General features: G+C 40.3%; 1 pseudogene; it reads left to right on the forward strand.

Moving 5' to 3' along the window:
* Positions 1-21583, forward strand: part of LOC114686113 — a 28496-nt pseudogene extending 6913 nt beyond the window's left edge.
* The last annotated feature ends 896 nt before the right edge of the window (positions 21584-22479 follow it).

The raw sequence follows: 22479 nt of genomic DNA on the forward strand, positions 1-22479 counted from the left end.
AATTACTGTCTTTGCAAGTATCTTGTTGTTGTATATAAAGGCTAATGATGTTTTATGTTGATTCTGTGAACAGCTATTTTATTGATAGTATTTATCTTTGTCTTAGGGTTTTCATTGCTGTGATAAACCACCATGACCAAAAGCAAGCTGGGGAGGGAAGGGCTCATTTTGTTCTATAATTCCAGGTAACAATCCATGACTGAGTGAAGTTAGGGTAGGAGGTCAGGTGGGGCTGGAACCTGGAACTGTGGAGAAGCTTTGGAGGAGGTGCTGCTTGCTGGTTCCCTCTCTATGGCTTGTTCATCCTGCTTTCTTATAGCACCTAGGACCCCCAGACCCGTTGTGGCACCACCCACAATGAGCTGGGCCCTCCAGTGTCAATCATCAGTCAGGAAAGTGTATCACAGGCTTGCCAGCAGGTCAGCCTGGTAGGGGCATTTTCTCAGTTGAGGTTCCCTCTTCCAAAATGACTCTAACTTGTGTCAAGATGACATAAAACTAGCCAGCACCATTATATTTAGAAGTCTTTGGTGGAGTATACAAGAAGATCTTTTAGAGTACATTCGTGTCATCTGTAAACTGGCATAGTTGAATTTCTTCCTTTCTAATTTTTCCCTTTGCCTATTTCTATTTTCATCTTTCTTTAGTTAAGAATTTCATTATAGTATTGAAAATGTAGAGATATTAGGAACCTTTGTCTCATACTAGAGTTTTCATTTTTCTTCATTTATTGATGGTTGCCAATAGTTTTATCATCCATAGCTTTTTGAAGTTCATCAAATGACTTTTCTACAAGAGATGATTTCTGTTGGTCTCCTTTATGGTGTATTATATATTGATTTGCATATATTGAGCCAGCCTTCCATAAGGGGGTGGTGCCAAACATAAGATAAAGTTTGACTATAGTTAATTTTCTCTAAAAAAGTCTATATTAATTAGAGCTATTTGTCGTGTGTGTGTGTGTGTGTGTGTGTGTGTGTGTGTGTGTGTGTACTTGGAATATTAGTGTTACAGTGGCTCGTTAGAATGAGTTTGGTAGTGTGCATCTTTTTCTATTTTGTGGAAGGGTTTGAAAAGTGTTGATACTAAACTTTCTTTGAAAGTTTTAATTACTGCTTCAATCTCCTTAGTGCGAGGGTCTGTTTAGGATGTTTATATCTTCTGGCTTTATTTTCACAGGGCCATAAGTACTTATAAACATAGCTGTTTCTTCTAAACATTTCTGATGTTTTTGGAATATAGGTTTCAGAGTATCCCATGATCATCTCTTTGCTCTGATTTGTTTGGCTAGCGGATGGATACCGCAGAAACTATCATGTGACCTTTAGTAAAGGACCCTCTTTGCTTAATTCTATATGTTGTTCTTCAGTCTCTAACTTATGAATTATGCCTTGGTTTTTTATTATTTTTATTGATCACTATTTCTTGTTAACATCTGTATTTCTGTTTGGCTTCTTTTTCACCTTGGAGTTGCATCTTAGATTTTTTTTATTTGAGACCTCTTTGCTATTTAGTTAAGAACTTCTCAGTATAACTGTTCCACTTAGAACTGACTTTCGAATCCTTCAGTGCCACTGCTCATTCAAAGGTGTATCGTTTAGTCACCAATTATTTGTGCATTTTCTTAGGTTAGTCTTTGTATTCCTTTCTAGTTTCAGTACAGTGTGTTTTGATAGGATGCACAAGATTATTTCTTTTTTTCAATTTATAGTGAATTTGTTTTGTGGCATGAAATGTGGTCCATTTTAGAGAAGATATCTTATGCCAGTGAGCAAAATATGTATTCCTTATCTGTTGTGTGTCATGTTCTGTAGTTATCTTTTAAACTCAGTTGATACCTTGGAGGATCCTTTGCACCTTGTTTGGAGGACCTATCTAGGATGTGAGAATGCAATGTTGAAGTGTCCTGTTTTTATTTTCTCTGAACTGTTTGCTCTTTATGTCTTTTAATGTTATCTAGGTGGAATTGAGAACCTATTGATTTTGTGTAGAAACATTTGCATTAGTTATGTCCATTTTTATGTACGTGTAGTGACTTCATTTCTTCTGATTAGTTTTTGTTTGTCATTTCTATCAGTTCAGATTATTTTAACCAGGTTTTTGTAGCTTCATTTGCTTTATGGTTTGATGATCTGGTCCAACAGATCATACTTCAGTGATGGGGTATTGAGAGAGAGGACCAAGAGATCAGAAAATGCAGAGGAATGAAAATTGAGAAGATTGGGATGGCTGAAGAAACTCTATTTTATCCTAGGCAGGTACCTCCTAGACATTTGTCTCTGGAGGATAAGTTCCCAGTAACCCCACACACAACAAATGTACAGCCAGACTATCTGCACGTTATGATATGACTGACTGCTTTTTGGCTTCTGTGACCTGCTTATGCAGACATTCGAGGACAGATTTGAGGTGACTTTGACTACCTAACCTTGGCAGAACAGAACAGCTCTTTGGCTGCTTGTGCAGCTGCCTAAGGTCTTCTTGTGGTTTTTGCCTTTAAAAGTCCTTCCTTTATACCCACCCACCCCCCTTTCAGATGGCATCTCAAGTTTGGCTCAGTGAGTATTGTTCTGCTAGCAGCTTTAATAAATTTAACTAATTTTATAATCCAGATCAGGTCTATGGTCTTTTCCCAGGAGTCACAAACTCCGTAACAAAGATAAGAAAGTTTGAGGTCAGAAGGTCTTACACAAGCTATACCTTATTCCAAACAAGCTTATTAAGAAGTACAGCATTTTATACAGTCTTATGGAGGCTAGACTGACAAAGTCAGCAAAAACTATCATACAGTGGGACCAAGTCAGCAGGAAGCTAATCAAACCACGTGGCACAAAGGGAACACACAGTATCTCAAGAATATTACAGACTGAGCACACAGCAGCCTTGGGACTGATAGCCATTCCCTGTGGGGAGTGTTGGGGTCTCAGGATCTGAAGCCACAACTCTCCCAAGGTCCTGGCACCAAGCTTTTCCAAGCCTATTTCTGGTCTTGGAGAAGGAGCTGTGTTCCTTCTCTGTACACCAAGTTCTTAGGGAAAAGCTCCCCAGGCCCTGGCTCTGGGCCATTACTGGCTCTGCTAAGCATGTGCCTGGTTTTGAGAAGGCCAGGGCCTTTTCCATATTTGTGGCCCCTCGGTTATTCAGATTAGCACCCCACAGTTTGATTTTCCAAGATTTAGCTCTATTTGTGGATCTCTTTCCTAGCTGTTTTTCTTTTGAACTCAGTACATTAATCTCATTTATTGGGTTTGGTAAGTCCACTTGCATTCAGGGTTGGTTGTAACTGAGAATAGTTGGCTTTTGAATATGTTTTCATTTTTTCCTTGTGGGTGGCTTCTTTCCATATTGGTTCCTTTCCACATTGGCAGTCTTGGATTATGCTAGAGAAAAGTAGAGATGCCTGTAGGTTAATGAAGACTGTTCCAGTCTGACATATATCTTGTTTATTTGATAGTTGGCCTTTGATTAATGGGAAATTTCTCATTAAATACTGTGCTGGATGGTTTTATGACACAGGCTAGAGTCATCAGAGGAAGGAGCCCCAGTTGAGAAAATGCCTCCATAAGATTGGGCTGTAGGCAAGACTGTAGGGCATCTTTTTAATTAGTGATTGATGAGGGAGGCCCAGCCTATTGTGGGTGGGGCCATCGCTGGGCTGGTAGTCCTGGGTTCTCTAAGAGAGTAGACTGAGCAAGCCATGAGGAGCAAGCCAATAAACAGCACTCCTCTGTGGCCTCTGTATCAACTCCTGCCTCCAGGTTTCTGCCATATTTGAGTTCCTGTCCTTCAGTGATGGATTACATTGTGCCAGTGTAAGACCAATACACCCTTTTCTCTCTGACTTGCTATTAGTCATTGTGTTTCATCATAGTAATAGAAACCCTAATTATGGTACTATAAAATGTCTTCAATTTCTCTCCTGTTCCTTATTGTGGGTTGGTGTATTTGTTTGTGTTCAATGGTGGCATTTCTCCATGAGGCACTGGGAAAAGAGCAAAATGAGTGAGATCTAGATCTGTGCACAAGGACCGTAAACTGGAGTTCCCAGTAGGAATAACACCTACAGCTGTGTTCGATATCTGTACAACAAGAAACATCACAAATACCATTATGCTTTGGTAGCTAGGTGTGGTGGAGTTGGCTTATAATCACAGCACTTAGGCAGTAGAAGAGCCAAGGTTAGAAGTTCAGGGTTATCTTCAGCTACACAGGAAGTGTGAAATCCATTTGTGCTGTATGACACTCAGTATCAAACTAGAAAAGAGATTATAACTCTTAATGGGACATGTATTAAATTATTTATTTTTACTGATTTTATATTGCAGCATTCCTAGTTCAAAACTCTATAAAATATGTCCCCCTTCATGGATGGGGTGTCTTTGTTTATATGTGAACAAATGAATTTATGTGCTGTATGAACACTGGACTATAATGTGATTACCTAAGCCAGTTGCCCATAGAGTGATGGAGGTGTGAGTGTGTCTACCTTTTTTTTTTTTTCCTTTTAAGATTTGTCTTAATTTTATGTGTAAGATTATTTCGCTTGCATGTTTGTCTGCACTGTGTGAATACTTTGCTTCCAGAAGCCACAGTGGGCTTTGGATCCTCAGAAACTGGAGTTACAGGTGACTGTTAGCTTCTATGTTGGTGTTAGGACATGGGTGCTCTTGGCCACTGGCCCATCTCTAACTTCTTACATGTGTGGCCCAAGCTGGCCTTGGCTCCTGGTCTTTGGGCCCCCACCTCTTTAGCCCACCATAACAGTGAGCATTATTACAAATGGATATTTCTTTTTCTGCTCCTTTTAAAAAATACTATTTCTTTTATCTTTTGAGATTATGATTACATCATTTCTCACCTCTTGTTTCTCCCTCCATACTTTTCCATATATTCCTTCTTGCTCTCTTTCAAACTGATGGCCACTCTTCATGCATACACACACACACACACATACATAAACTTCTAAGTCTGTATTACCTTGTCTGTATTTATATATTTTCAAGGCTGACAGTTTGGTATTGGATAACCAAGTGGTGTGCTCATTCCTGACGAAAACTATTCCTTCTCTTAGCATTCCATAGTCGCCTATCATTCTTTCTGTAGGGTTAAGGCCTCCTGCGTGTTTTCCTATCCATGTTAGCATGTCTGTGGTACCAACTTCTGTTTTAGGATTACTATTCTGTGATGAAATACCATGACCAAAAGCAAGTTAGGGGAGAAAGTGTTTATTTGGCTTACATTTCCATATCACTGTTCATCATCAAAGGAAGTCAGGACAGGAACTCAAGTAGAGCAGGAACCTGGAAGCTGGAGCTGATTCAGAAGCCATGGAGGGGTACGGCTTACAGACATGTTCATCATGGATTGCGCAACTTGCTTTTGTATAGAACCTAGGACTACCATTTCAGGGATGGCACTACCTACAATGATCTGGGCCCTCCCCCATTGCTAATTAAGATGTCTTACATGGTCCCAGCAATACTCTACCATCCTGGGACCAACTTGTGTCATATAGGATTACTGTTTTTATGATAAACCTGACCAAAAGCAAGTTGTGGAATGTATTAGGGTTTTCTAGAGTAACAGAACATAGAGAATGAATCTTTATACATAGAAAGCGGATTTATTTATTAGAATCGGATTTATTTATTAGAATGACTTACAGGCCTCACAGTCCAGCTAATCCAACAGTGATGTGCAGTGAATGAAAAGTCCAAGAATCCAGTATTTGGCTCAGTTCATAAGGCTGGACCTCTCATCTGGTCTTCATTATATGCTGGCATCCTGAAGAAGTAAGCTCCAATGCCAGCGGAGAAATGAATGTGCTAGCAAGGTGAGAGCTACTAGGCAAAGAGCCAAAGCTTCCATCTTCCATGTCTTAATACAGCAGTGGTTTTCAGCCTTCCTGATGTTGCAACCCTTTAATACAGATCCTCATGTTGTGGTGACCCTCAACCATAAAATTATTTTTGTTGCTACTTCATAATTTTGGTACTGTTATGAATCATAATGTGAATATCTGTATTTTTCTAAGGGGGTTGCAACCCACATGTTGAGAACCACTGTTATATAGGCTTCTAGCAGAAAGTGTGGCCCAGATTAAAGGTGTATCTTCCCACCTGAATATCAAGATCAAATGTATGTATTCCTACCTCAAAGGTCTGGACTAGAAGTGGATCTATCCACTTCAAGCAAAAAAAATCCCTCACAGGTGTAATCCCTCCATTACAGTTAATGTAGTCAAGTTGACAACCATGAGTAGTAATCATAGGAATGAAAGTGTTTATTTGGTTTACATATCCTGGATTACTGTCCATTGGAGGAAGCCAGGGCAGGAACTCAAACGGTAGAATCTTGGAGGCTGGAGCTGATGCAGAGTCCAAGGATGGCTTCCTCTTACTGGTTTGCTCGCCAGGACTTGCTCAGCCTGCTTTTTTTTTTTTTTTTTTTTTTTAAATGTTTTATTATTTTTATTTTATTTTATTTTATTTTATTTTATTTTATTTTACAATACCATTCAGTTCTACATAACAGCCACAGATTCTCTTGGAAACACATGAACTATGAACCAAAGGCTGAGGGGACCCCAACTGGATCAGGCCCTCTGAATAGGTGAGACAGTTGATGGGCTTGATCTGTTTGGGAGGCATCTAGGCAGTGGTACCAGGTCAGCCTGCTTTCTTAGAGAACCCAGGACCATCAGCCCAGGGGTGGTACCAGCCACAATGGCCTGGTCCTTCCCACATCAATTATGTATTGAGAAAATACCCTCCAGGCATGCCTACAGCCTGATCTTTACAGATCCACTTTCTCACTTGAGGCCTACTCTGATGACTTTAGCTTGTGTCAAGTTGAAAAAAAAAAAAACAAACAAACAAACAAAAAAAAACTTCTGGTAATAAAACAGAGCAAAACCACCTTCTGATCTGGGAAATAATTTCATTGTGAATCGGTGTCCATGGCATAAAAATGAACACTTTCCTCTGGTGGGGTTATAGTTGAGCCCCAGACATCACCAGTACAGGGATAAACACAGCTGAGATGAACTGTGTAACTGTGGGTACACCCTTGTGTCAATCTAGCCACTTGGATATTCTCAGGACTGTATTTCTGATGCCTTTGTACTAAAGGAAGAATCGTTTCTGTGTTCTGAGATGGGGAAGTGGTAGGAAGCTTAAGAAAAAAAAAAATACCCCTTAAATACTGTCACACAGGCGCAATGCCAAGAACAGAAAAAAAGACAGTGGTCAGTCCCCACACCGCACTGATATCAACGCTGATTTTCCTCAAGAGGAGCAGAGAGCTCAGAGAATGCCCGGTGGTGAATACTTGCCTGGGTTTGAGAAGACCGGAGAGAAGTGGGTGAAGCTCTGGTACAGCTCCTACAACATTAAATTGTTTACCCAGGTGAATGGATAAAAATGTGGACAAGGGACCCACGACCGTTGAAAAGAGTCTCAAAGGGATTCTGGGGCTTATCAGTAGGTGTAATAAGAGATACGTGTTTCCTGGCCCATGCTCCAAACTGAGTTCCAGTGTACACACTAAAACCGTTTATTTATTTTTTTATTTGTAGTTATTAGGTATTAAACCAAGGCCTCTTTCGTTCTATGCAAATGCTTTATCGGTAAGTAACCCCGTCTCTATTCCTACTTTGTGATTTGGGACATAGGCTTGTGATCCTTCTGTCTCAAGACCCAGAGTAGCTCAGATTACAGAACATTTCCAGGAAACTTGGGTTCAAAAACAATCCTAAAAAGAATTTGTGGTGTGTCCCTCCCAACTTAGCTTCTTGCTCCGTTATTTTGAAGTAAAATTGAGTCAATGTGAATTTTTCCTCTTGCCATAAGATTCTAAGTACACCTGAGCTTTTAAAGTCAGGACACATTGATTAGAGCGAGAAGTAAGCCCAATACTCTTTGCCGTCAAAAGCTGGACTCACATCCCCTCAACGCCCTTTGCAAATCTGTAAATCTGGGATTTTTAAAACATCTTAATTCCAGTGAGAGTCCGTGGGTAATCAACTGTACTTCTCACTGTCTTAGGTGCGGGGCAGTCCTTCGCATAGGCTTGTGGGAAATGTAGTCTCTCATCATGACGTCAACTAGACAGGACTCTGCTGTCTGTGCTTCCGGGTTCATTCTGCATTTTTGTTTCTCCAAACTCTGCATCTTTCTCAAAGTTGGGAGAGTGTGGCTTGTGCTCGGCGTTCGACATGGAGGTTGGTCAAGGGTGCAGCGTAGCCTTGCGGGCCCGAGGGCCGGTGCGGGGTGGGCAGGTCCGGTCTGCAGAGAGCGGAGGTGGGGTGGGTGGGAGGCGGGGAGAAGCTGACTGGGACGAGCTGTGTTGACACCGGCTTGGCCAGGGTGCTGGGGAGGGATGGGGAGAGGGCGTGCGGATGGTGCCGGGAGTGAATGCTCCGTTAGGACCCGGAGGCTGCCTGAGTCAGGGACGGGAGAGCTGGCCTCCTAGTGCAAGAGCGGAGAACGTGGAAGGTCCAGGATTGCTAGAGCTGGGTGGCTTGGTCGACTGCTCGTGCCCGAGATGGTGGTGGGAGCTCACATTCCTGCTTGGCTGGGGAAGCATGCTGTTTTTACCTCTCACACTGCACTTGTCAGATTTCTCAGGACATCTAGAGCAAGTGGGGTTTTTCTGGTCCCTCCTTGTACTCTACAGCCGCCCGAGGAATCTTCGAGTTGACAAAAGTTCATAAAGCCCGTAGTTCCCGAGACAGAGAGTTCTGCGAGAGAGTTTGGTTATGGGATGTTAGTCTCATTTTTTTTTTTTCGGAATAAATTGTTATTTTTTAGGATGGCTTACTTTGGATAGAGATCTCTTATGTGTACCCTCCTTGACCTGAATCCTCACACTCACACACATATGAGGCGAAAAATCCCATGAAGGGGACACTCTAAGCTTTGCACGTTCCAACGACCCTACATTGCAGAGTGAAAAATACTAGAAAACATTACCACATCCAATTGCACCAGAGACTGCGATGTCAGAACTTTAGACTCCTTTTTTTTTTTTTCGTTTTTCGAGACAGGGTTTCTCTGTGTAGCTTTGCGCCTTTTCTGGATCTCACTCTGTAGCCCAGGCTGGCCTCGAACTCACAGAGATCCTCCTGTCTCTGCATCCCGAGTGCTGGGATTAAAGGCGTACGCCACCACCGCTCGGCTGGACTCCTTTTCTGAAAGGAGAGATTAGTTGGTGTGAGGGTTATTAATGGAGTGGCTTGAATGTCTCTGGGGAGGAGGAATAGTCGGGTACACCTGACAGGCTGTCTATATTGCTCTCTAGTCACAAACTTTTCTTCCATCCTAGCAGTGTCTAGAAACTCTGAAACCAACAACAGAGTTCTTCGTAACAGTTATTTATTCTTGGGGAGTAGGGTGCCCAACTATTTATACAGTGTCAGAAAGATCAAAAGATGAAATTGATCTGTGGTTCACTCAGTGTTTTATGATTTGTATACAGTGGGCAGCTCACCCTGTCTATTTTTGTTGTTTTTTTTTGAGACACAGTTCCAGCTGGTCCTGGAATTCACTCTGTAGACCAGGCTGGCCTTGAACTCACAGAGATCTCCCTGCCTCGGCCTCCCGAGTGCTGGGATTAAAGGCGTGTGCCATCGATGCCTGGCTTGCTTTATATTTTGCCACACTTCGACATGTGGGGAGGCACACCCCTTTAATCCCAGCACTCGGGAGGCCGAGGCAGGGGGATCTCTGTGAGTTCCAGGACAGCCAAGGCTATACAGAGAAACCCTGCCTTCCTCCCCCCCCCCCAAAAAAAAGACTTTTGCCACACTTCAGTCAAACTGAGTATTCGTGTGCTGGAGAATGACTTAACAGCATTAAAGTCTACTCCTAAGAAGCACAAGCTTGGCCGGGTGTGGTGGTGGCCCACGCCTTTTAATCCCCAGCACTCTGGAGGCAGAGGCAGGCGGATCTCTGTGAGTTCAAGGCCAGCCTAGACTACAGAGCGAGATCCAGGAAAGGCGCAAAGGTACACAGAGAAACCCTGTCTCGAAAAACCACAAAAAAAAAAAGAAGAAGCACAAGCTTTAAAACACATTGTCATAAATACTAATATTTTGTATGTATTATCTAACTAATTAAAATAAAGGAGACACTTCCTAGTTATTGTCATTAATCTGCAGGAAACTAATAATATGCCATTTTACACTGTTTAAGGTATAAAAAGAATGTTTTCTTGTACCTCAAATCTTGTTTCTTGGAAAGTAGAAGTGATACAGCAATATGCTCATTTATATTATAGGTCACACACATACACATTTAATACACACACACACACAATTTAACATGTATCAAACAGACCTGTGATTGACAAGAAAAAGCAAGTGTATTCCGTGCCATGTCCTGCCATCTCTGCATTTGGAAGGTGGGAGCAAGGTATCACTTGTTCAGGGTCACTTGCTGCTTTGTAGCAAATTCAAGGCCAGGTATGCTACATGAGCACTTGTTTCTCTAGCAGAGGAATTGTTCAGTCCCCAGCACCAACATGGGGGCTCACAGTTGTCTATAACTGTAGTTCCAGGGGAACCTCCAGCAGCACTGTGCTGTGCACCAACATTCGAGCTGGCAAACACTCATGCAGAAAAAAATAAAAATAAGTAACTTAAAAAATGAAACATCATGTGGCCTGGAGAGGTGGCTCAGGGGTTGAGAATACTTGTGTTTCTGTGTCTATGTATGCATATAATGTATAATTTTTGGTAAGTATGAAACAGTATGATTTTCTGAGGTTTTATCGAATAACCTTGGTGTTATTGGCTCTCATCCTCCCCCTTCTGCATCTGTCTTGACCTCCCTCCCTCCCCAGCTGAAGCTTCCTCCAGTTTTTCCCTTTCCCACTTCAGGCACCTCTCTCCTGCCCCAGTCCCCACCCGATCCCTTTGTCCTTTCCTCGTTTCTGTGGTTACTCCATGTGGTATCCTCACATCAGGAGATTTTTTTTTTCATCATGAAAGTATATTGGATTTTGTCCAAGGCTTCCCTCTCCATCTACTGAGATGCTCATGTGGTTTGTGTCTTTAAGTTCATTTATATGATTTATTCTATTTATTGACTTATGTATGTTGAAACAACCCTAAATATCCAGGATAAAAGCAGCTTATGCCACCAGGACCATATGCCCAGTATTGGTTCCACCGACAATGAGTTTGGTCCTCCCACATAATTCATTAATCAAGAAAATGCCCCGCAGACTGGCCCAGTGGCCCATCTGATGGTGGCATTTTCTCTCTTTCAGTTTCTTCTTTCTAAATGGTGTCAACTTGACAAAAGCTAACCAGTTGTCTGTCTCTCCTCTTGTCTGTTACTTTCTTCAAATAGTGTTGTTGGGAAGCATCTTTTTAAAATTGTTCTCCTTTGTTTCTGATTCTGATTGGTTTTTAGTTTTTAGTTTTTGTTTGTTTTTAGAGAGGATCTTCTACAGCCCAGGCTCCCTGTGAACCTCTTACTGCCTCTGCATCCCACGTAGTAGGATTGCTGGCTTATTTCCCCTTGCCTAGCTTCCTCTTCCTTTTTCCCACTTGTAGTGTTTCTTGAATCCTTTAGCCCCTCTTTGGTGGTTTGTTTGTTTGTTTGTTTGTTTGTTTATCTTGTCTGCCTTCACAGTCCTCGTGCTTGAGGAAGGCCTTCACGTTTGCTCAGGCTCCTTCCACAGGCTCTTGTCTGGGGTTGGTGTCCTGTGCACATTTGGCCATTCAGTGTGTCATTTTAAGCCTCACTGCTTTTCTTTTCCTACTACATTTCACAGTTGGTTTGTTGATGTTCCTGCTTATTTCGCAGCCATTTTCTTGATGTGTCCATCTGTATTCTCCTTCAGGTGCCATAGGTGGATTCTTCGGAAATTTGGGGGATGTTCTCTTCTTTTCTAATACAGTTTTCCTTGTTTGGGTGATGCCTTAATTCTTATTGATAAGGTCTTACTATGCAGCTATAGCTTGAATTCTATGTAGACCAGGGTAGCCTTGAACTTATAGAGATCTGCTTACCTCTGCCTGCTGGGTACTGAGATTAAAGGTGCACCACTATGCCCATGCCTTATTCTTCTTCTTGATGTGAGGAATTTATTAATAACAGTGACCTTTACTGTGCTAGAATTTCTGGAGCTTCTCAAAGCTATCCCAGGGACGTGTGTAATGGCCTTTTGTAGTGGGAATTCACTCTGCCCATGACCTTAGACTATTGGCCTGATAGAGGTGGTCCTGTATCAGTGAGTCTGTTTTCCCCATAGAACCCCTTAATAAATTTATATATATATATATACCATAACAAAGACTGTTACAGCCTTTGGCCTATGTTTTCATTGGCATTGTACCTACCATTCAATTTCCAATGCTCTTCCCATTGGCTCTTTGAGAATGGTGAGTCAGAATTCAATGTTTTGGTCAGGTCTGAAACAAGACCAGAATTGAATGTCTGATCCACTCTTAACATCCCGAGGAAGGCGCCAGAAATTTGGAGGCTATTCTCCAGTCCCTGCCTTGGTGATTTCCATGTAAGCAGGGTGTAAGCAGGTACAGCATCATGACTGTTCTGCCGTCTACTGCTTCGTGCTAGGAATGGAAGCCAGCCCTCACACAGCCGAGCAAGTGTCTCTCCAACACTTGCTTTCCCTTTTCTATTTTGTGTCCTAGTCTTTGTGCAAGCAGCGACAGCTGGCGAACTCCTCACAGAGGTTTATTTTGGCACATCCTAAGGAAAAAACAGAGACCGTGTTCATTTTAGTGCTGGAATTGTTTTCCACTCGGTTGCGCTTTCAGCCATATCTCTATGTTAATTATTATTGATTGTTGTAAAGGTTTAAAACCTGAATAATTAATATACCACCATATACTTTGAGCTCTGTTTCAAGCCTGTGCACAAACCAGAAAAACTTCTGTAGTGGTTTGAATGCAGTGGACCCATAGCATCATATACTGGAATACCTGGTCTCCATTGGTGAATGGTTTGTGAAGGATTAAGAGATGTGGCCTGGTTGGAGGAGGTGTGTTGCTGGGGGCAAGCTTGAGGTTTCTCCAGACTGGCATAATCTGCAGTTGGTTTCCCCTGCCTTCTGCTGGTTTCTCTTCAGCTGGGGCTGAAGAATGAGCTGTCATTATCAAGAGACTAGCACTGCTGACATGGATCTATTGCTTTCCTAGGACAATTGCCATTTGATAGCTGGGACTGGGAAATCAGCTGTGATTAAAAGTAGAGCAGAATCACTGAGGTACTAGCTTCTGGGAGTATTTCCTCAGTACACTGAGCTATGGTCTAGAGGGGGTCAAGACTGAATTTCACGTTGACAGCTGCACTTGGTAATGTATGAGTCTCCCACGTGGTACTGATTTTGAAAGCATGAAGAGGTAATGGAGAGCAGCTGGTTGGCAGTGTGAGAGGCCTAGAAAGGCTGTTGTTGAGAGTGCCCGCCTCCTTTGCAGTGGAGAGCCGTGAGTGACAGGGTCATGGAAACCGGATGTATGCAGACATCAAGACCAAGACCGTCCACTATGGTCAAGTCACTTCTGTCCTGGAAATGCAGGCTTGGTTCAGTCTCTTTGGAGCTGTCCACCTATGAGTGGAGTCAGTCAGATCATTTAGATAGTTATAGTTTTAGGGTTTTGAAGAACATGCGCAGTGTTTTTCCCAGTGTCTGTGCCAAATTACAGGGGCACCGAGCATCAACGTTGTTGTTATCCATGATCCTAACAGCTTCGCTTTGCACATTTCACGTGAGAGTAAATTCTGAGACTAGGCTGCAGACAGCTGAGGGAACTCTTGTGACTTTGCATTTTATTGTTACCATCAGAAAGTCTTTTGACAAGGTGTAGAAGATCCTGCAGAGAAAGGAAGGTAGAGGCTCTGCATGTGTTCATAGGCTCGCACACACATGTCCGTGCAGTCCTGTTCAGGCACGAAGAACAGAATCTTGTCTGGGATCATATAGATAGGGTTATTATCTCAGACATGGAAAGACAAGTAGCACATGATCTCAGCTATAGACAGACTCCAGAGAATTTGATGTCACTGAAGTTGAAGGTAATACGGGTATTTCCAATGGTCTAGTGACGTGAGGAAGAGATGCTCGGGAAGTATTGATCAGTGGGTGCACAATGCAGTTAGGTAGGAGCAGGATGCTTAGGGTACTGTTGCACAGAATCGTGACAGTATACAGTCCTGGAGTATGTATTTCAGAAGCCTGGAAGTCAGGCTTTTGGACATTTTAAATATAAAAGAAATTTTTTGAATAACATATTTAGAATTACTTAAAGACCATGAAAGGATATATCTAGTATTATCTAACAAAGTATATATCTAATAGTATTTAGTCATTAATATGTAAATCTCGTTTTTATAAGTTAACATAAACAGTAAGAATATTACTGCCTTCATAGATCATTTTGAACATTATATACTAAGAAAAACAGGGGAACTGAAATGTAGAAAATTTACAAATAAGAGAAAAAAATAAAAGGTTGTGTCATGTATGATAACACTAGACCTCTGAAGAGCACTACAACTGGGTCATGAGTTCAAAATCTGCCTTAGGAGCACAGCAGATGCACGAATACCTGAAGGAGAAAGAGAAATAAAAATATTAGAATTACATTTAGTGTATTTAAAATATTCAAAATGCTGTTTTTGCTGTTTCAAAATTTTTAAATGTGTAAAATCCTTGCAATTCCATTTTATCCGTGAATTCTTTATTCTGCCCTTGGCTCCTCCACCCCATGCTCTGTGGTGCGCTTTCCTAGTTTCCCCAGTGAAGTTAGTGCAAACTCCAAATCCTCAGTCCAGAGCCGCATCAGGGTCTCCATCTTCACGGTGGTTCAGTTTCCAGATAGTATATCCTAGTGAGAACGTATGGAATGTGTGGCATATAATGTAAGCATACTATGCTAAATGCATCTATTTGTGGATGCCTACATTTTACCTTTTATATTTCACAGAGTTATATTCATGTAAGTTTACTAGCTCTTAGTCATTCTCTTTTCTTTTAAGTAGGGATAATTCAGTAGATAATATGGTCTGTATGTCAAATTGTCTTTTCTATACCTTTTATAGTTTCTCACACAGAGTCTATGATTCATATAAAGTTTAGCTATGCTTACGTTAGTGCATTTCTCTTGTTTTTTATTTTACAGTAGGTGACTGAATTCAGGATATAAATATAGCTTCATTTTGAAGAATCCAATTAACATTACATATCAATCCCAGAAGCATTTCTGACTCTTTCACCTTTCAAATTAGAATTGCGACTGCAAGCTTGTTGACTTTGGTGTAATTGTCCTATTTAATTAATTTATGATATTCACTTATTTTTACTTCAGGAACTTCTGTCATTCACAGACGTGGCCATTAATTTCTCTGTAGAGGAGTGTGAATGCCTAGAGCCTGCTCAGTGGAATCTGTACAAGGAAGTGATGTTGGAGAATTACAGCAACCTTGTGTTCCTGGGTGAGGATCACGTCCACAGTGAATTATTTCCTCATCGTCAACATATAAATAACTTCCTCCATTTGTAGAATATCTCATGGGAACTTGTGCTTTTGATTGATTAGCTTTGTTTTTTTTTGTTTGTTTTTATATTCCTTTTTTCTTTTGGTTTCTTGAGACAGGGTTTCTCTGTGTAGTCCCGACTCTCCTGGAAGTTGCTCTGTAGACGAGGCTGGCCTCTGCCTGCCCAGTGCTGGGATTAAAGGCATGTGCTACCACCATCACAGCTGACTGATTAGTTTCCTATGCCCATTTTTAAAGGAAAAATTAGGGGAATTGTTAATACAGCTAAGAAACATTTTCTTTTTCCTTTTGTGCTTTTAACAGATTTGTTTTCAAAGTGTGTGTCCTGTAGTGGCAATGTTAGAAGCTCAGTGGCGTGAGGCATGTGTGTTAAAGAAAACGCCCCACCCTTCAACTGTAATACTCTTCTTTCTAATGAGGTTCGGGATCTGCAGGGTGTAAATTACTCCTAAGCTCCCTGTCTTTCATGGAATGTTTAAACACAGAATTTTCCACAATCATTTGCCTTCTCTTTCCTTATAAGCACAGAACTGGGGTTCACAGGTTAATTTACAGGAGAAAAAAGTGTGGCTGAGGATGCTAGAGTTGGCTGCTCTCTCCTGAGTCAATAGTAACATTGTTGAGATCTGCACCCTCTGTTACATAATAAATAAATAAATCTTAAGAGCTGGCAGTGGTGCACGAGAATCAGAAGAGCCACTAGATTGAGGATCATGTCTAAAGGAGCCAGAAAGCAGCTACACAGAGTGTCTCGACACTTTATTTTTTTAACAGCCGTGTTGAATTGTTCCTATATGTGCATTTTCTGGAGGCAGAGATTCAGTACTAGGATCTCAGTGTGCAATGCTTTTACATAAGCAGCATCACTCTGTGAGAACAGCCAGGACAGTGGCATGACTCAGACCTTTAATCCCAGGAAATGATGGCAGAAGCAGAAAGGTATATAAGGCGTGAAAACCAGGAACTAAAGCCTGGTTACGCTTTTAGGCTTTTGAATAGCTGTTCAGCTGACATCCATTCTGATGAGGACACAGAGGCTTCCAGTTTGAGGAAACGAGATCAGCTGAGGAATTGGTGAGGCGAGATTAGCTATGGCTGGTTCTGTTTCTCTGATCTTTCAGCGTTCACCCCAATACCTGGCTCCGGTTTGTTTTTATTAATAAGACTTTTTAAGATTCATGTTATAGCCAAGCATCTTGTTCCCTTTTCCAAACAGGTCTTGTTTTCTCTAAGCCATATCTGGTCACATTTCTGGAGCAAAATACAGAACCTTGGATTGTGAAGAGAAAAACACCAGCTGCCAGCCATCCAGGTGTGTAGGAATGAACACAGTAGAGCCCACAAGTGACAAGTCAATTGGTAACGTGTGTATTGAGTAGTTGTGTTTTGATGGAAATCTCTTACTGTCAACGGCATTTCCTGTATGATGTTTACCATAATAATCCCTCCAGGAAGCTCTGTATGTGTTTGTAGTGTTGCCAAAGTCCTTTATTTAACTTGTTTTTTTGTATCTCTGTGTAGTGTTTATCTGTATTCATATTTGCATGTGTCCGGGTGCTTGTGCACATACAGGCTCACATGTGTTTGGGGAGGATCAAAGTTGATGTTAAGACTCTTCCTTGATGGCTCTTCTGTCTTAATCATTGAGTCAGGGTCTCTGTCAAACTCAGAGCTAGTCTAGTCCGTTTGCTCTAGGAATTTCCCAGCCGTCACTTTCCAAGCCTGGAGTGACAAGCTGGACACCGTGCCCACCCCACATTTCCAAAGGTTCTGGGTGTCCAGTCTTCATACCTGTGTGGCAGGCATGCCAACCGCCGAGCCATCTTCCCAGTCCCAGTCCTTTCTTTTTGCCCGAGAGGGTCTAGGTTATTACAGACTTTGCTTTGCTTTCTATAAATCAGAAAAGGTCTAAACATTTCTAAAAGCCTTAGTACCACAGTAACACCACAGATAAGCATCTCTAACAGATAAGCATCTCTAATTTCATTAGCTCATCAGCCAAACTAGTTTCATCAGAGCTGTCATGTGTGTGCATGTGTGTACACATGACACTGCTCATTTTGAGGTCAGCTGATAAAATACAAGAGTTGATTTTTTTTTTTCCTTCTACCATGTGAGTTGTGAGGATGGAAGAAGAGGTGTTCAGGCTTGGGGTCAATGCTCTTTACCTTCTAAGCCATCTTGTTGGTCCGATAATGTATTTTTATGAGAGTTGGGTTTATTTTTATATTTTCTTTGCCACACACTAAATGACAGAAATTTAAAATGCCATGTTTTTGTAAGTATGTAGTCATAGCTGAAAACTACACATTTAGATAAGTTTTGTCTAGTAGATCTTTGATACTCCTACAAATTGTTATGGGTCCCAACCTCATTCTCTTTTTTTCTTATTTTGTAACTCTATTTTCTGTGTTTGATTTCTTTATTCTAGACTCCTTTACATTATCTGATAATATACTTAGCTGCACCCAGGATATTTTTTTCTAGATGACACTACTAGTTACTGTATTCTTTAGGACAATGTAAGATATTAAGACACCTATGCCCTAGGTCTATTAAGAGTGAAATTGTTATCATTTGCGTATAAAAATATTATTCCTGATTTCAAGGCCATTGTATTTTCTTTCTTCATTGGTTACCCAATAGTTGTTGTAGCCCTCTAAATGGGTGTTCCAAGAAATTGTGCAACTTATATATTTATTGACATACATGTTCCCCTTAGCTGAACTTATGCCACTTCTAAGTAAACTAGAAAGTTTTTCATAATTTCATTTAAAGTATTTATATTATTGTTGGCAAAATAATACTCTCTTAAATATTTCATGTATATTGTTTAAAAGTGTTATGCAGCACATCTTTACAAGATTCTATAGCTTTGAAAACTGAAACTGTATGCTCAAAAAAATTGTATTTCTTCCTCCAACTAATCTATGACAATCACCATTAGCTTCTTGTTTGACATGTGTTCCAACCTGACTTTTCATGTAAGACCAAAACTGCAATCTTTATATAATGTGCTTATAGATTAAAGCTTATAGGGCTTTATATAATGCCCTTTCAGAATTTTTTATTTAGGTGTTATATCAAGTTTGGCTATTTAAAGTAAAGTTATTTTTTGTTCCACATTGTCTTCATATTCTCAGTTCAGTGGTAGATTAGGTTCTTTACACCAATATTTTCTAAATGATGCTACTGGGAATATAGGAATATAGTCTATAATTTCCCATTTATGTGATGCTTATATTGTCAAAATATAGTCAAAATTTTAATGTATTCATATTATAAGTTGAGCAGTATAATTATAAAATATGGTGGTATGCTTTTACTGATATGTCAACCTCATTTCAACAGGATCAAAACCCCATAAATGTAAAGAATGTGGGAAGGCCTTTGATAGAAATTCAGTCCTTATTCAACACCAGAGAATTCATACTGGAGAGAGACCTTATACATGTGAAGAATGTGGGAAATCTTTTAACTACTCTTCCAGCCTTAAACAGCACCAAAGAATTCATACCGGAGAGAAACCCTACAAGTGTGAAGTATGTGGTAAAGCTTTTAGCTGTTCTTCATATCTGGGTAAGCACCAAAGAATCCACACTGGAGAGAAACGCTACAGATGTGAAGAGTGTGGTAAACCTTTTACTAACTGTTCAGGCCTCGTTGTTCACCGAAGAGTTCATACCGGAGAGAAACCCTACAAGTGTGAAGAGTGTGGCAAGGCCTTTAGTGTGCGCACAACACTCTCTAAACATCAGATAATTCATACTGGAGAGAAACCGTACAAATGTGATGAATGTGGAAAGACTTTTAATGTTCACTCAACACTTTCTAAACACCAGAGAATTCACACTGGAGAGAAACCTTATAAATGCGAAGAATGCGGCATGGCCTTTAATGTTCGCTGCATACTTTCTAAACACCAGAGGACCCACACTGGAGAGAAACCCTACAAATGTAAAGAGTGTGGCAAAGCCTTTAACTGTTCTTCCAGCCTTCATCAACACCAACAAATACACAGAGGAGAGAAACTCTACAAATGTGATGACTGTGACCAGGCCTTTAGCTGTTCTTCTTATCTGTATAAGCACCGGCGAATACATAGTGGGATGAAACCCTACAAATGCAAGGAATGTGGCAAGGCCTTTTACTGTTCTGTAAACCTTATTTACCATCAGAGAATTCATACTGGAGAGAAACCATATAAGTGTGATGAGTGTGGAAAAGCCTTTAGCATTTGCTCAACTTATATGAAACACCAGAGGATACATAGTGGAGAAAAACCCTACAAATGCAAAGAATGTGAGAAAGCCTTTAATAATTGTTATAATCTAATTCAACACCAAAGAATTCATACTGGAGAGAAACCCTACAAGTGTAAAGACTGTGGCAAAGCCTTCAATTATACTTCAAGCCTTTCTCAACATCAAAGAATTCATACCGGAGAAAAACCCTACAAATGTGAAGAATGCGGTAAGGCCTTTAATTCTTCTTCAAACCTTAAACATCATTGGAGACTTCATACTGGAGAGAAGCCCTACAAATGTGAACAATGTGGCAAAGCCTTTAAAAATTGTTCAGGCTTTACTCGGCACTACAGAACTCATATCAGAGAAAATGCAGATTAGTGCAAACACTGTCAAAAAGCCTTCAATAATTGCTTATTGATCCTTCAACATTAAAGAATTCATATGAGAGAGAAATTTTAGAAATGAAAGGAATAAGGGAAGACCTCTAATAACAGTTCAACCCTTATTCAACATCCAACATTTCTTTCATACCAGAAAAATCTTGTAGTGGTGAAGAAGATGACTGTGTTGAGCAGTCTATATTTATGCAACATCAAAAATTTACATTTTAGAGAATCCCTATAAAGGCAAGTAATGTGGGAAATCCTCATTAACCATGAGTGAATTATAATCAAACTTTATACATGCGTAATGACTTGGGAAGGAACAGTAAAATATATAAAACTGAGAAAAGCTACTGGTAAAAAGCACTGTGTAAGCAGTGTTGCAAGACTTTAGTCATTAGGTAGACCTAAGAGAATATAAGGGAATGATCATAGACAAACTTCATGAATTGTATGTATAGAATTTAACAAAGCATGAAATATTGCTTTTAATTTCTAGGGGAATTGTTGTGATAGAAAAACTCATTACAGACGTTGGGGTCATGCAGATAACTCAAATCTTTGAGGATATGAGTATGCTATAAATCCAAATTATAACATAAGCTCAATTTTGAAAAAAATGTAAAGATCACAACTGCTAGATAATTTTATCAGAAGAACATGACTGAATCCTGAGGCTTGAGAGTCTTTTTTTTTTTTTTCCCAGAGATCATACAATACATTATTGGAATATGAAGTTTAGTGACTTTTGTAAATAAAAATAAGTGGTTCTTAATGCACTTTTAATGTTGTGTATAGAATTACATTCTGCTACAGACATTAAAACAAAATCTACCTTAGTGAGGTATGATGGCTAATCTTGGCCATCCACTTGACACATCTAGGAAGAGGGAACCTCAATTAAAGGATTGTCTCTGTCAGATTGGCCTGCGAACATGACTGTTACATTTTCTTGAGTACAGTTGATTTAGGAGGTCCCAGTCCACTGTGGACAAAACCATCCCGAGGCTATATGGGCCTGGGCTGTATAAGAAAGATGACTGAAAGTGAGATGGGAGTAAGCCACTAAGTAGCATTCTTCCATGATCTTTGCTCAGGCCCCTGCCTTCAGTTCCTGCCTTGGATTTCTTCCGTGATACAGTCGTATTGTGTAAAATGAAACCCTTTCTTACCCAAGTTGCTTTTTGGTCGTGGGGTGTGTCAAAGTAACAGAGAAACAAACTAGAACATAAGGGATCTAGGTAACATTTTACTTACACACTACTGAGGATTAGTGGGATTGTCTGTTCCCAATGTTCATGTGCTTCAGGTAATTTGTAGCATATTATCTTTTATGTTATATCATTATTCATCCACCTTTCAATTACTTTCATATCATGTGTTTTATAGAAATAAAGTTACACCCTTTTTGACTCTTGTATTTTATATCAAATTCTATCAAAACTTTTACTGTAGACCCTCTTCAGCATAACAGTGTGCACACTGCTCGTGGTCATTCATATCAGCGGAACTATGTAACTGTAATATGAACTTTGGCACGAAACTAAGGGAACTTGAGAATAAAGGGATTGCTCAAATATAGGATGTCTTAGTTAGCATTTCTGTTGCTATGAAGAGACACCACAATCACAGTAATCTTAGAAAGGACAACATTTAATTGTGGTGGCTCACTAACAGTTCAGAGGTTCAGTCCATTATCATGGTACATGGTGGTGTGCAGGCAGACATGGTGCTGCAGAGGTGCAGCATGGTGCTGGAGAGGGAGCTGAGACTTCTACATCTTGCAGGCAACAGGAAATGGATGGTCTCACTGGGTGTGGCTTGAGCATATATGAGACCTCAAAGCCTGCCTTCACAGTGACACACTTCCTCCAACAAGGCTACACCTCTTAACAGTGCCACTCCCTTTGGAGGCCATTTACTTTTAAACCACCACAGAAGGTAATTTTGAAATAGTTCTCATTATCAAACAGTCAACCACATATTCTGAAACACACACATACCCCTGATCTTCACAGAGCTCATTTCTCTGAAATGATTGCTTTTCAGTCTTTTGATGCTAATTCTAGCATTATTGTTAGTCTTGCACCACATAATGCATTGTTTATAAAGAATGAAGGTTTATTTTACCAATTATGTGCTTTTAATAGTGTCTAATATTTTTTAATCATTTTCAGAAATTGCCTTTAAATTATGATACCAGAACAAATATACTAGGTTACACATCCATTTATTATTACATCTCATTTTTTTTAAACTTATTCCTCCTTTTCATTTTGGTAAGACACATCTTAATATTTGATGCTTATTGAGATA

This window comes from Peromyscus leucopus, chromosome 11 (genome assembly GCF_004664715.2).
Source record: "Peromyscus leucopus breed LL Stock chromosome 11, UCI_PerLeu_2.1, whole genome shotgun sequence".
NCBI classification, from domain to species: Eukaryota; Metazoa; Chordata; class Mammalia; order Rodentia; family Cricetidae; genus Peromyscus; species Peromyscus leucopus.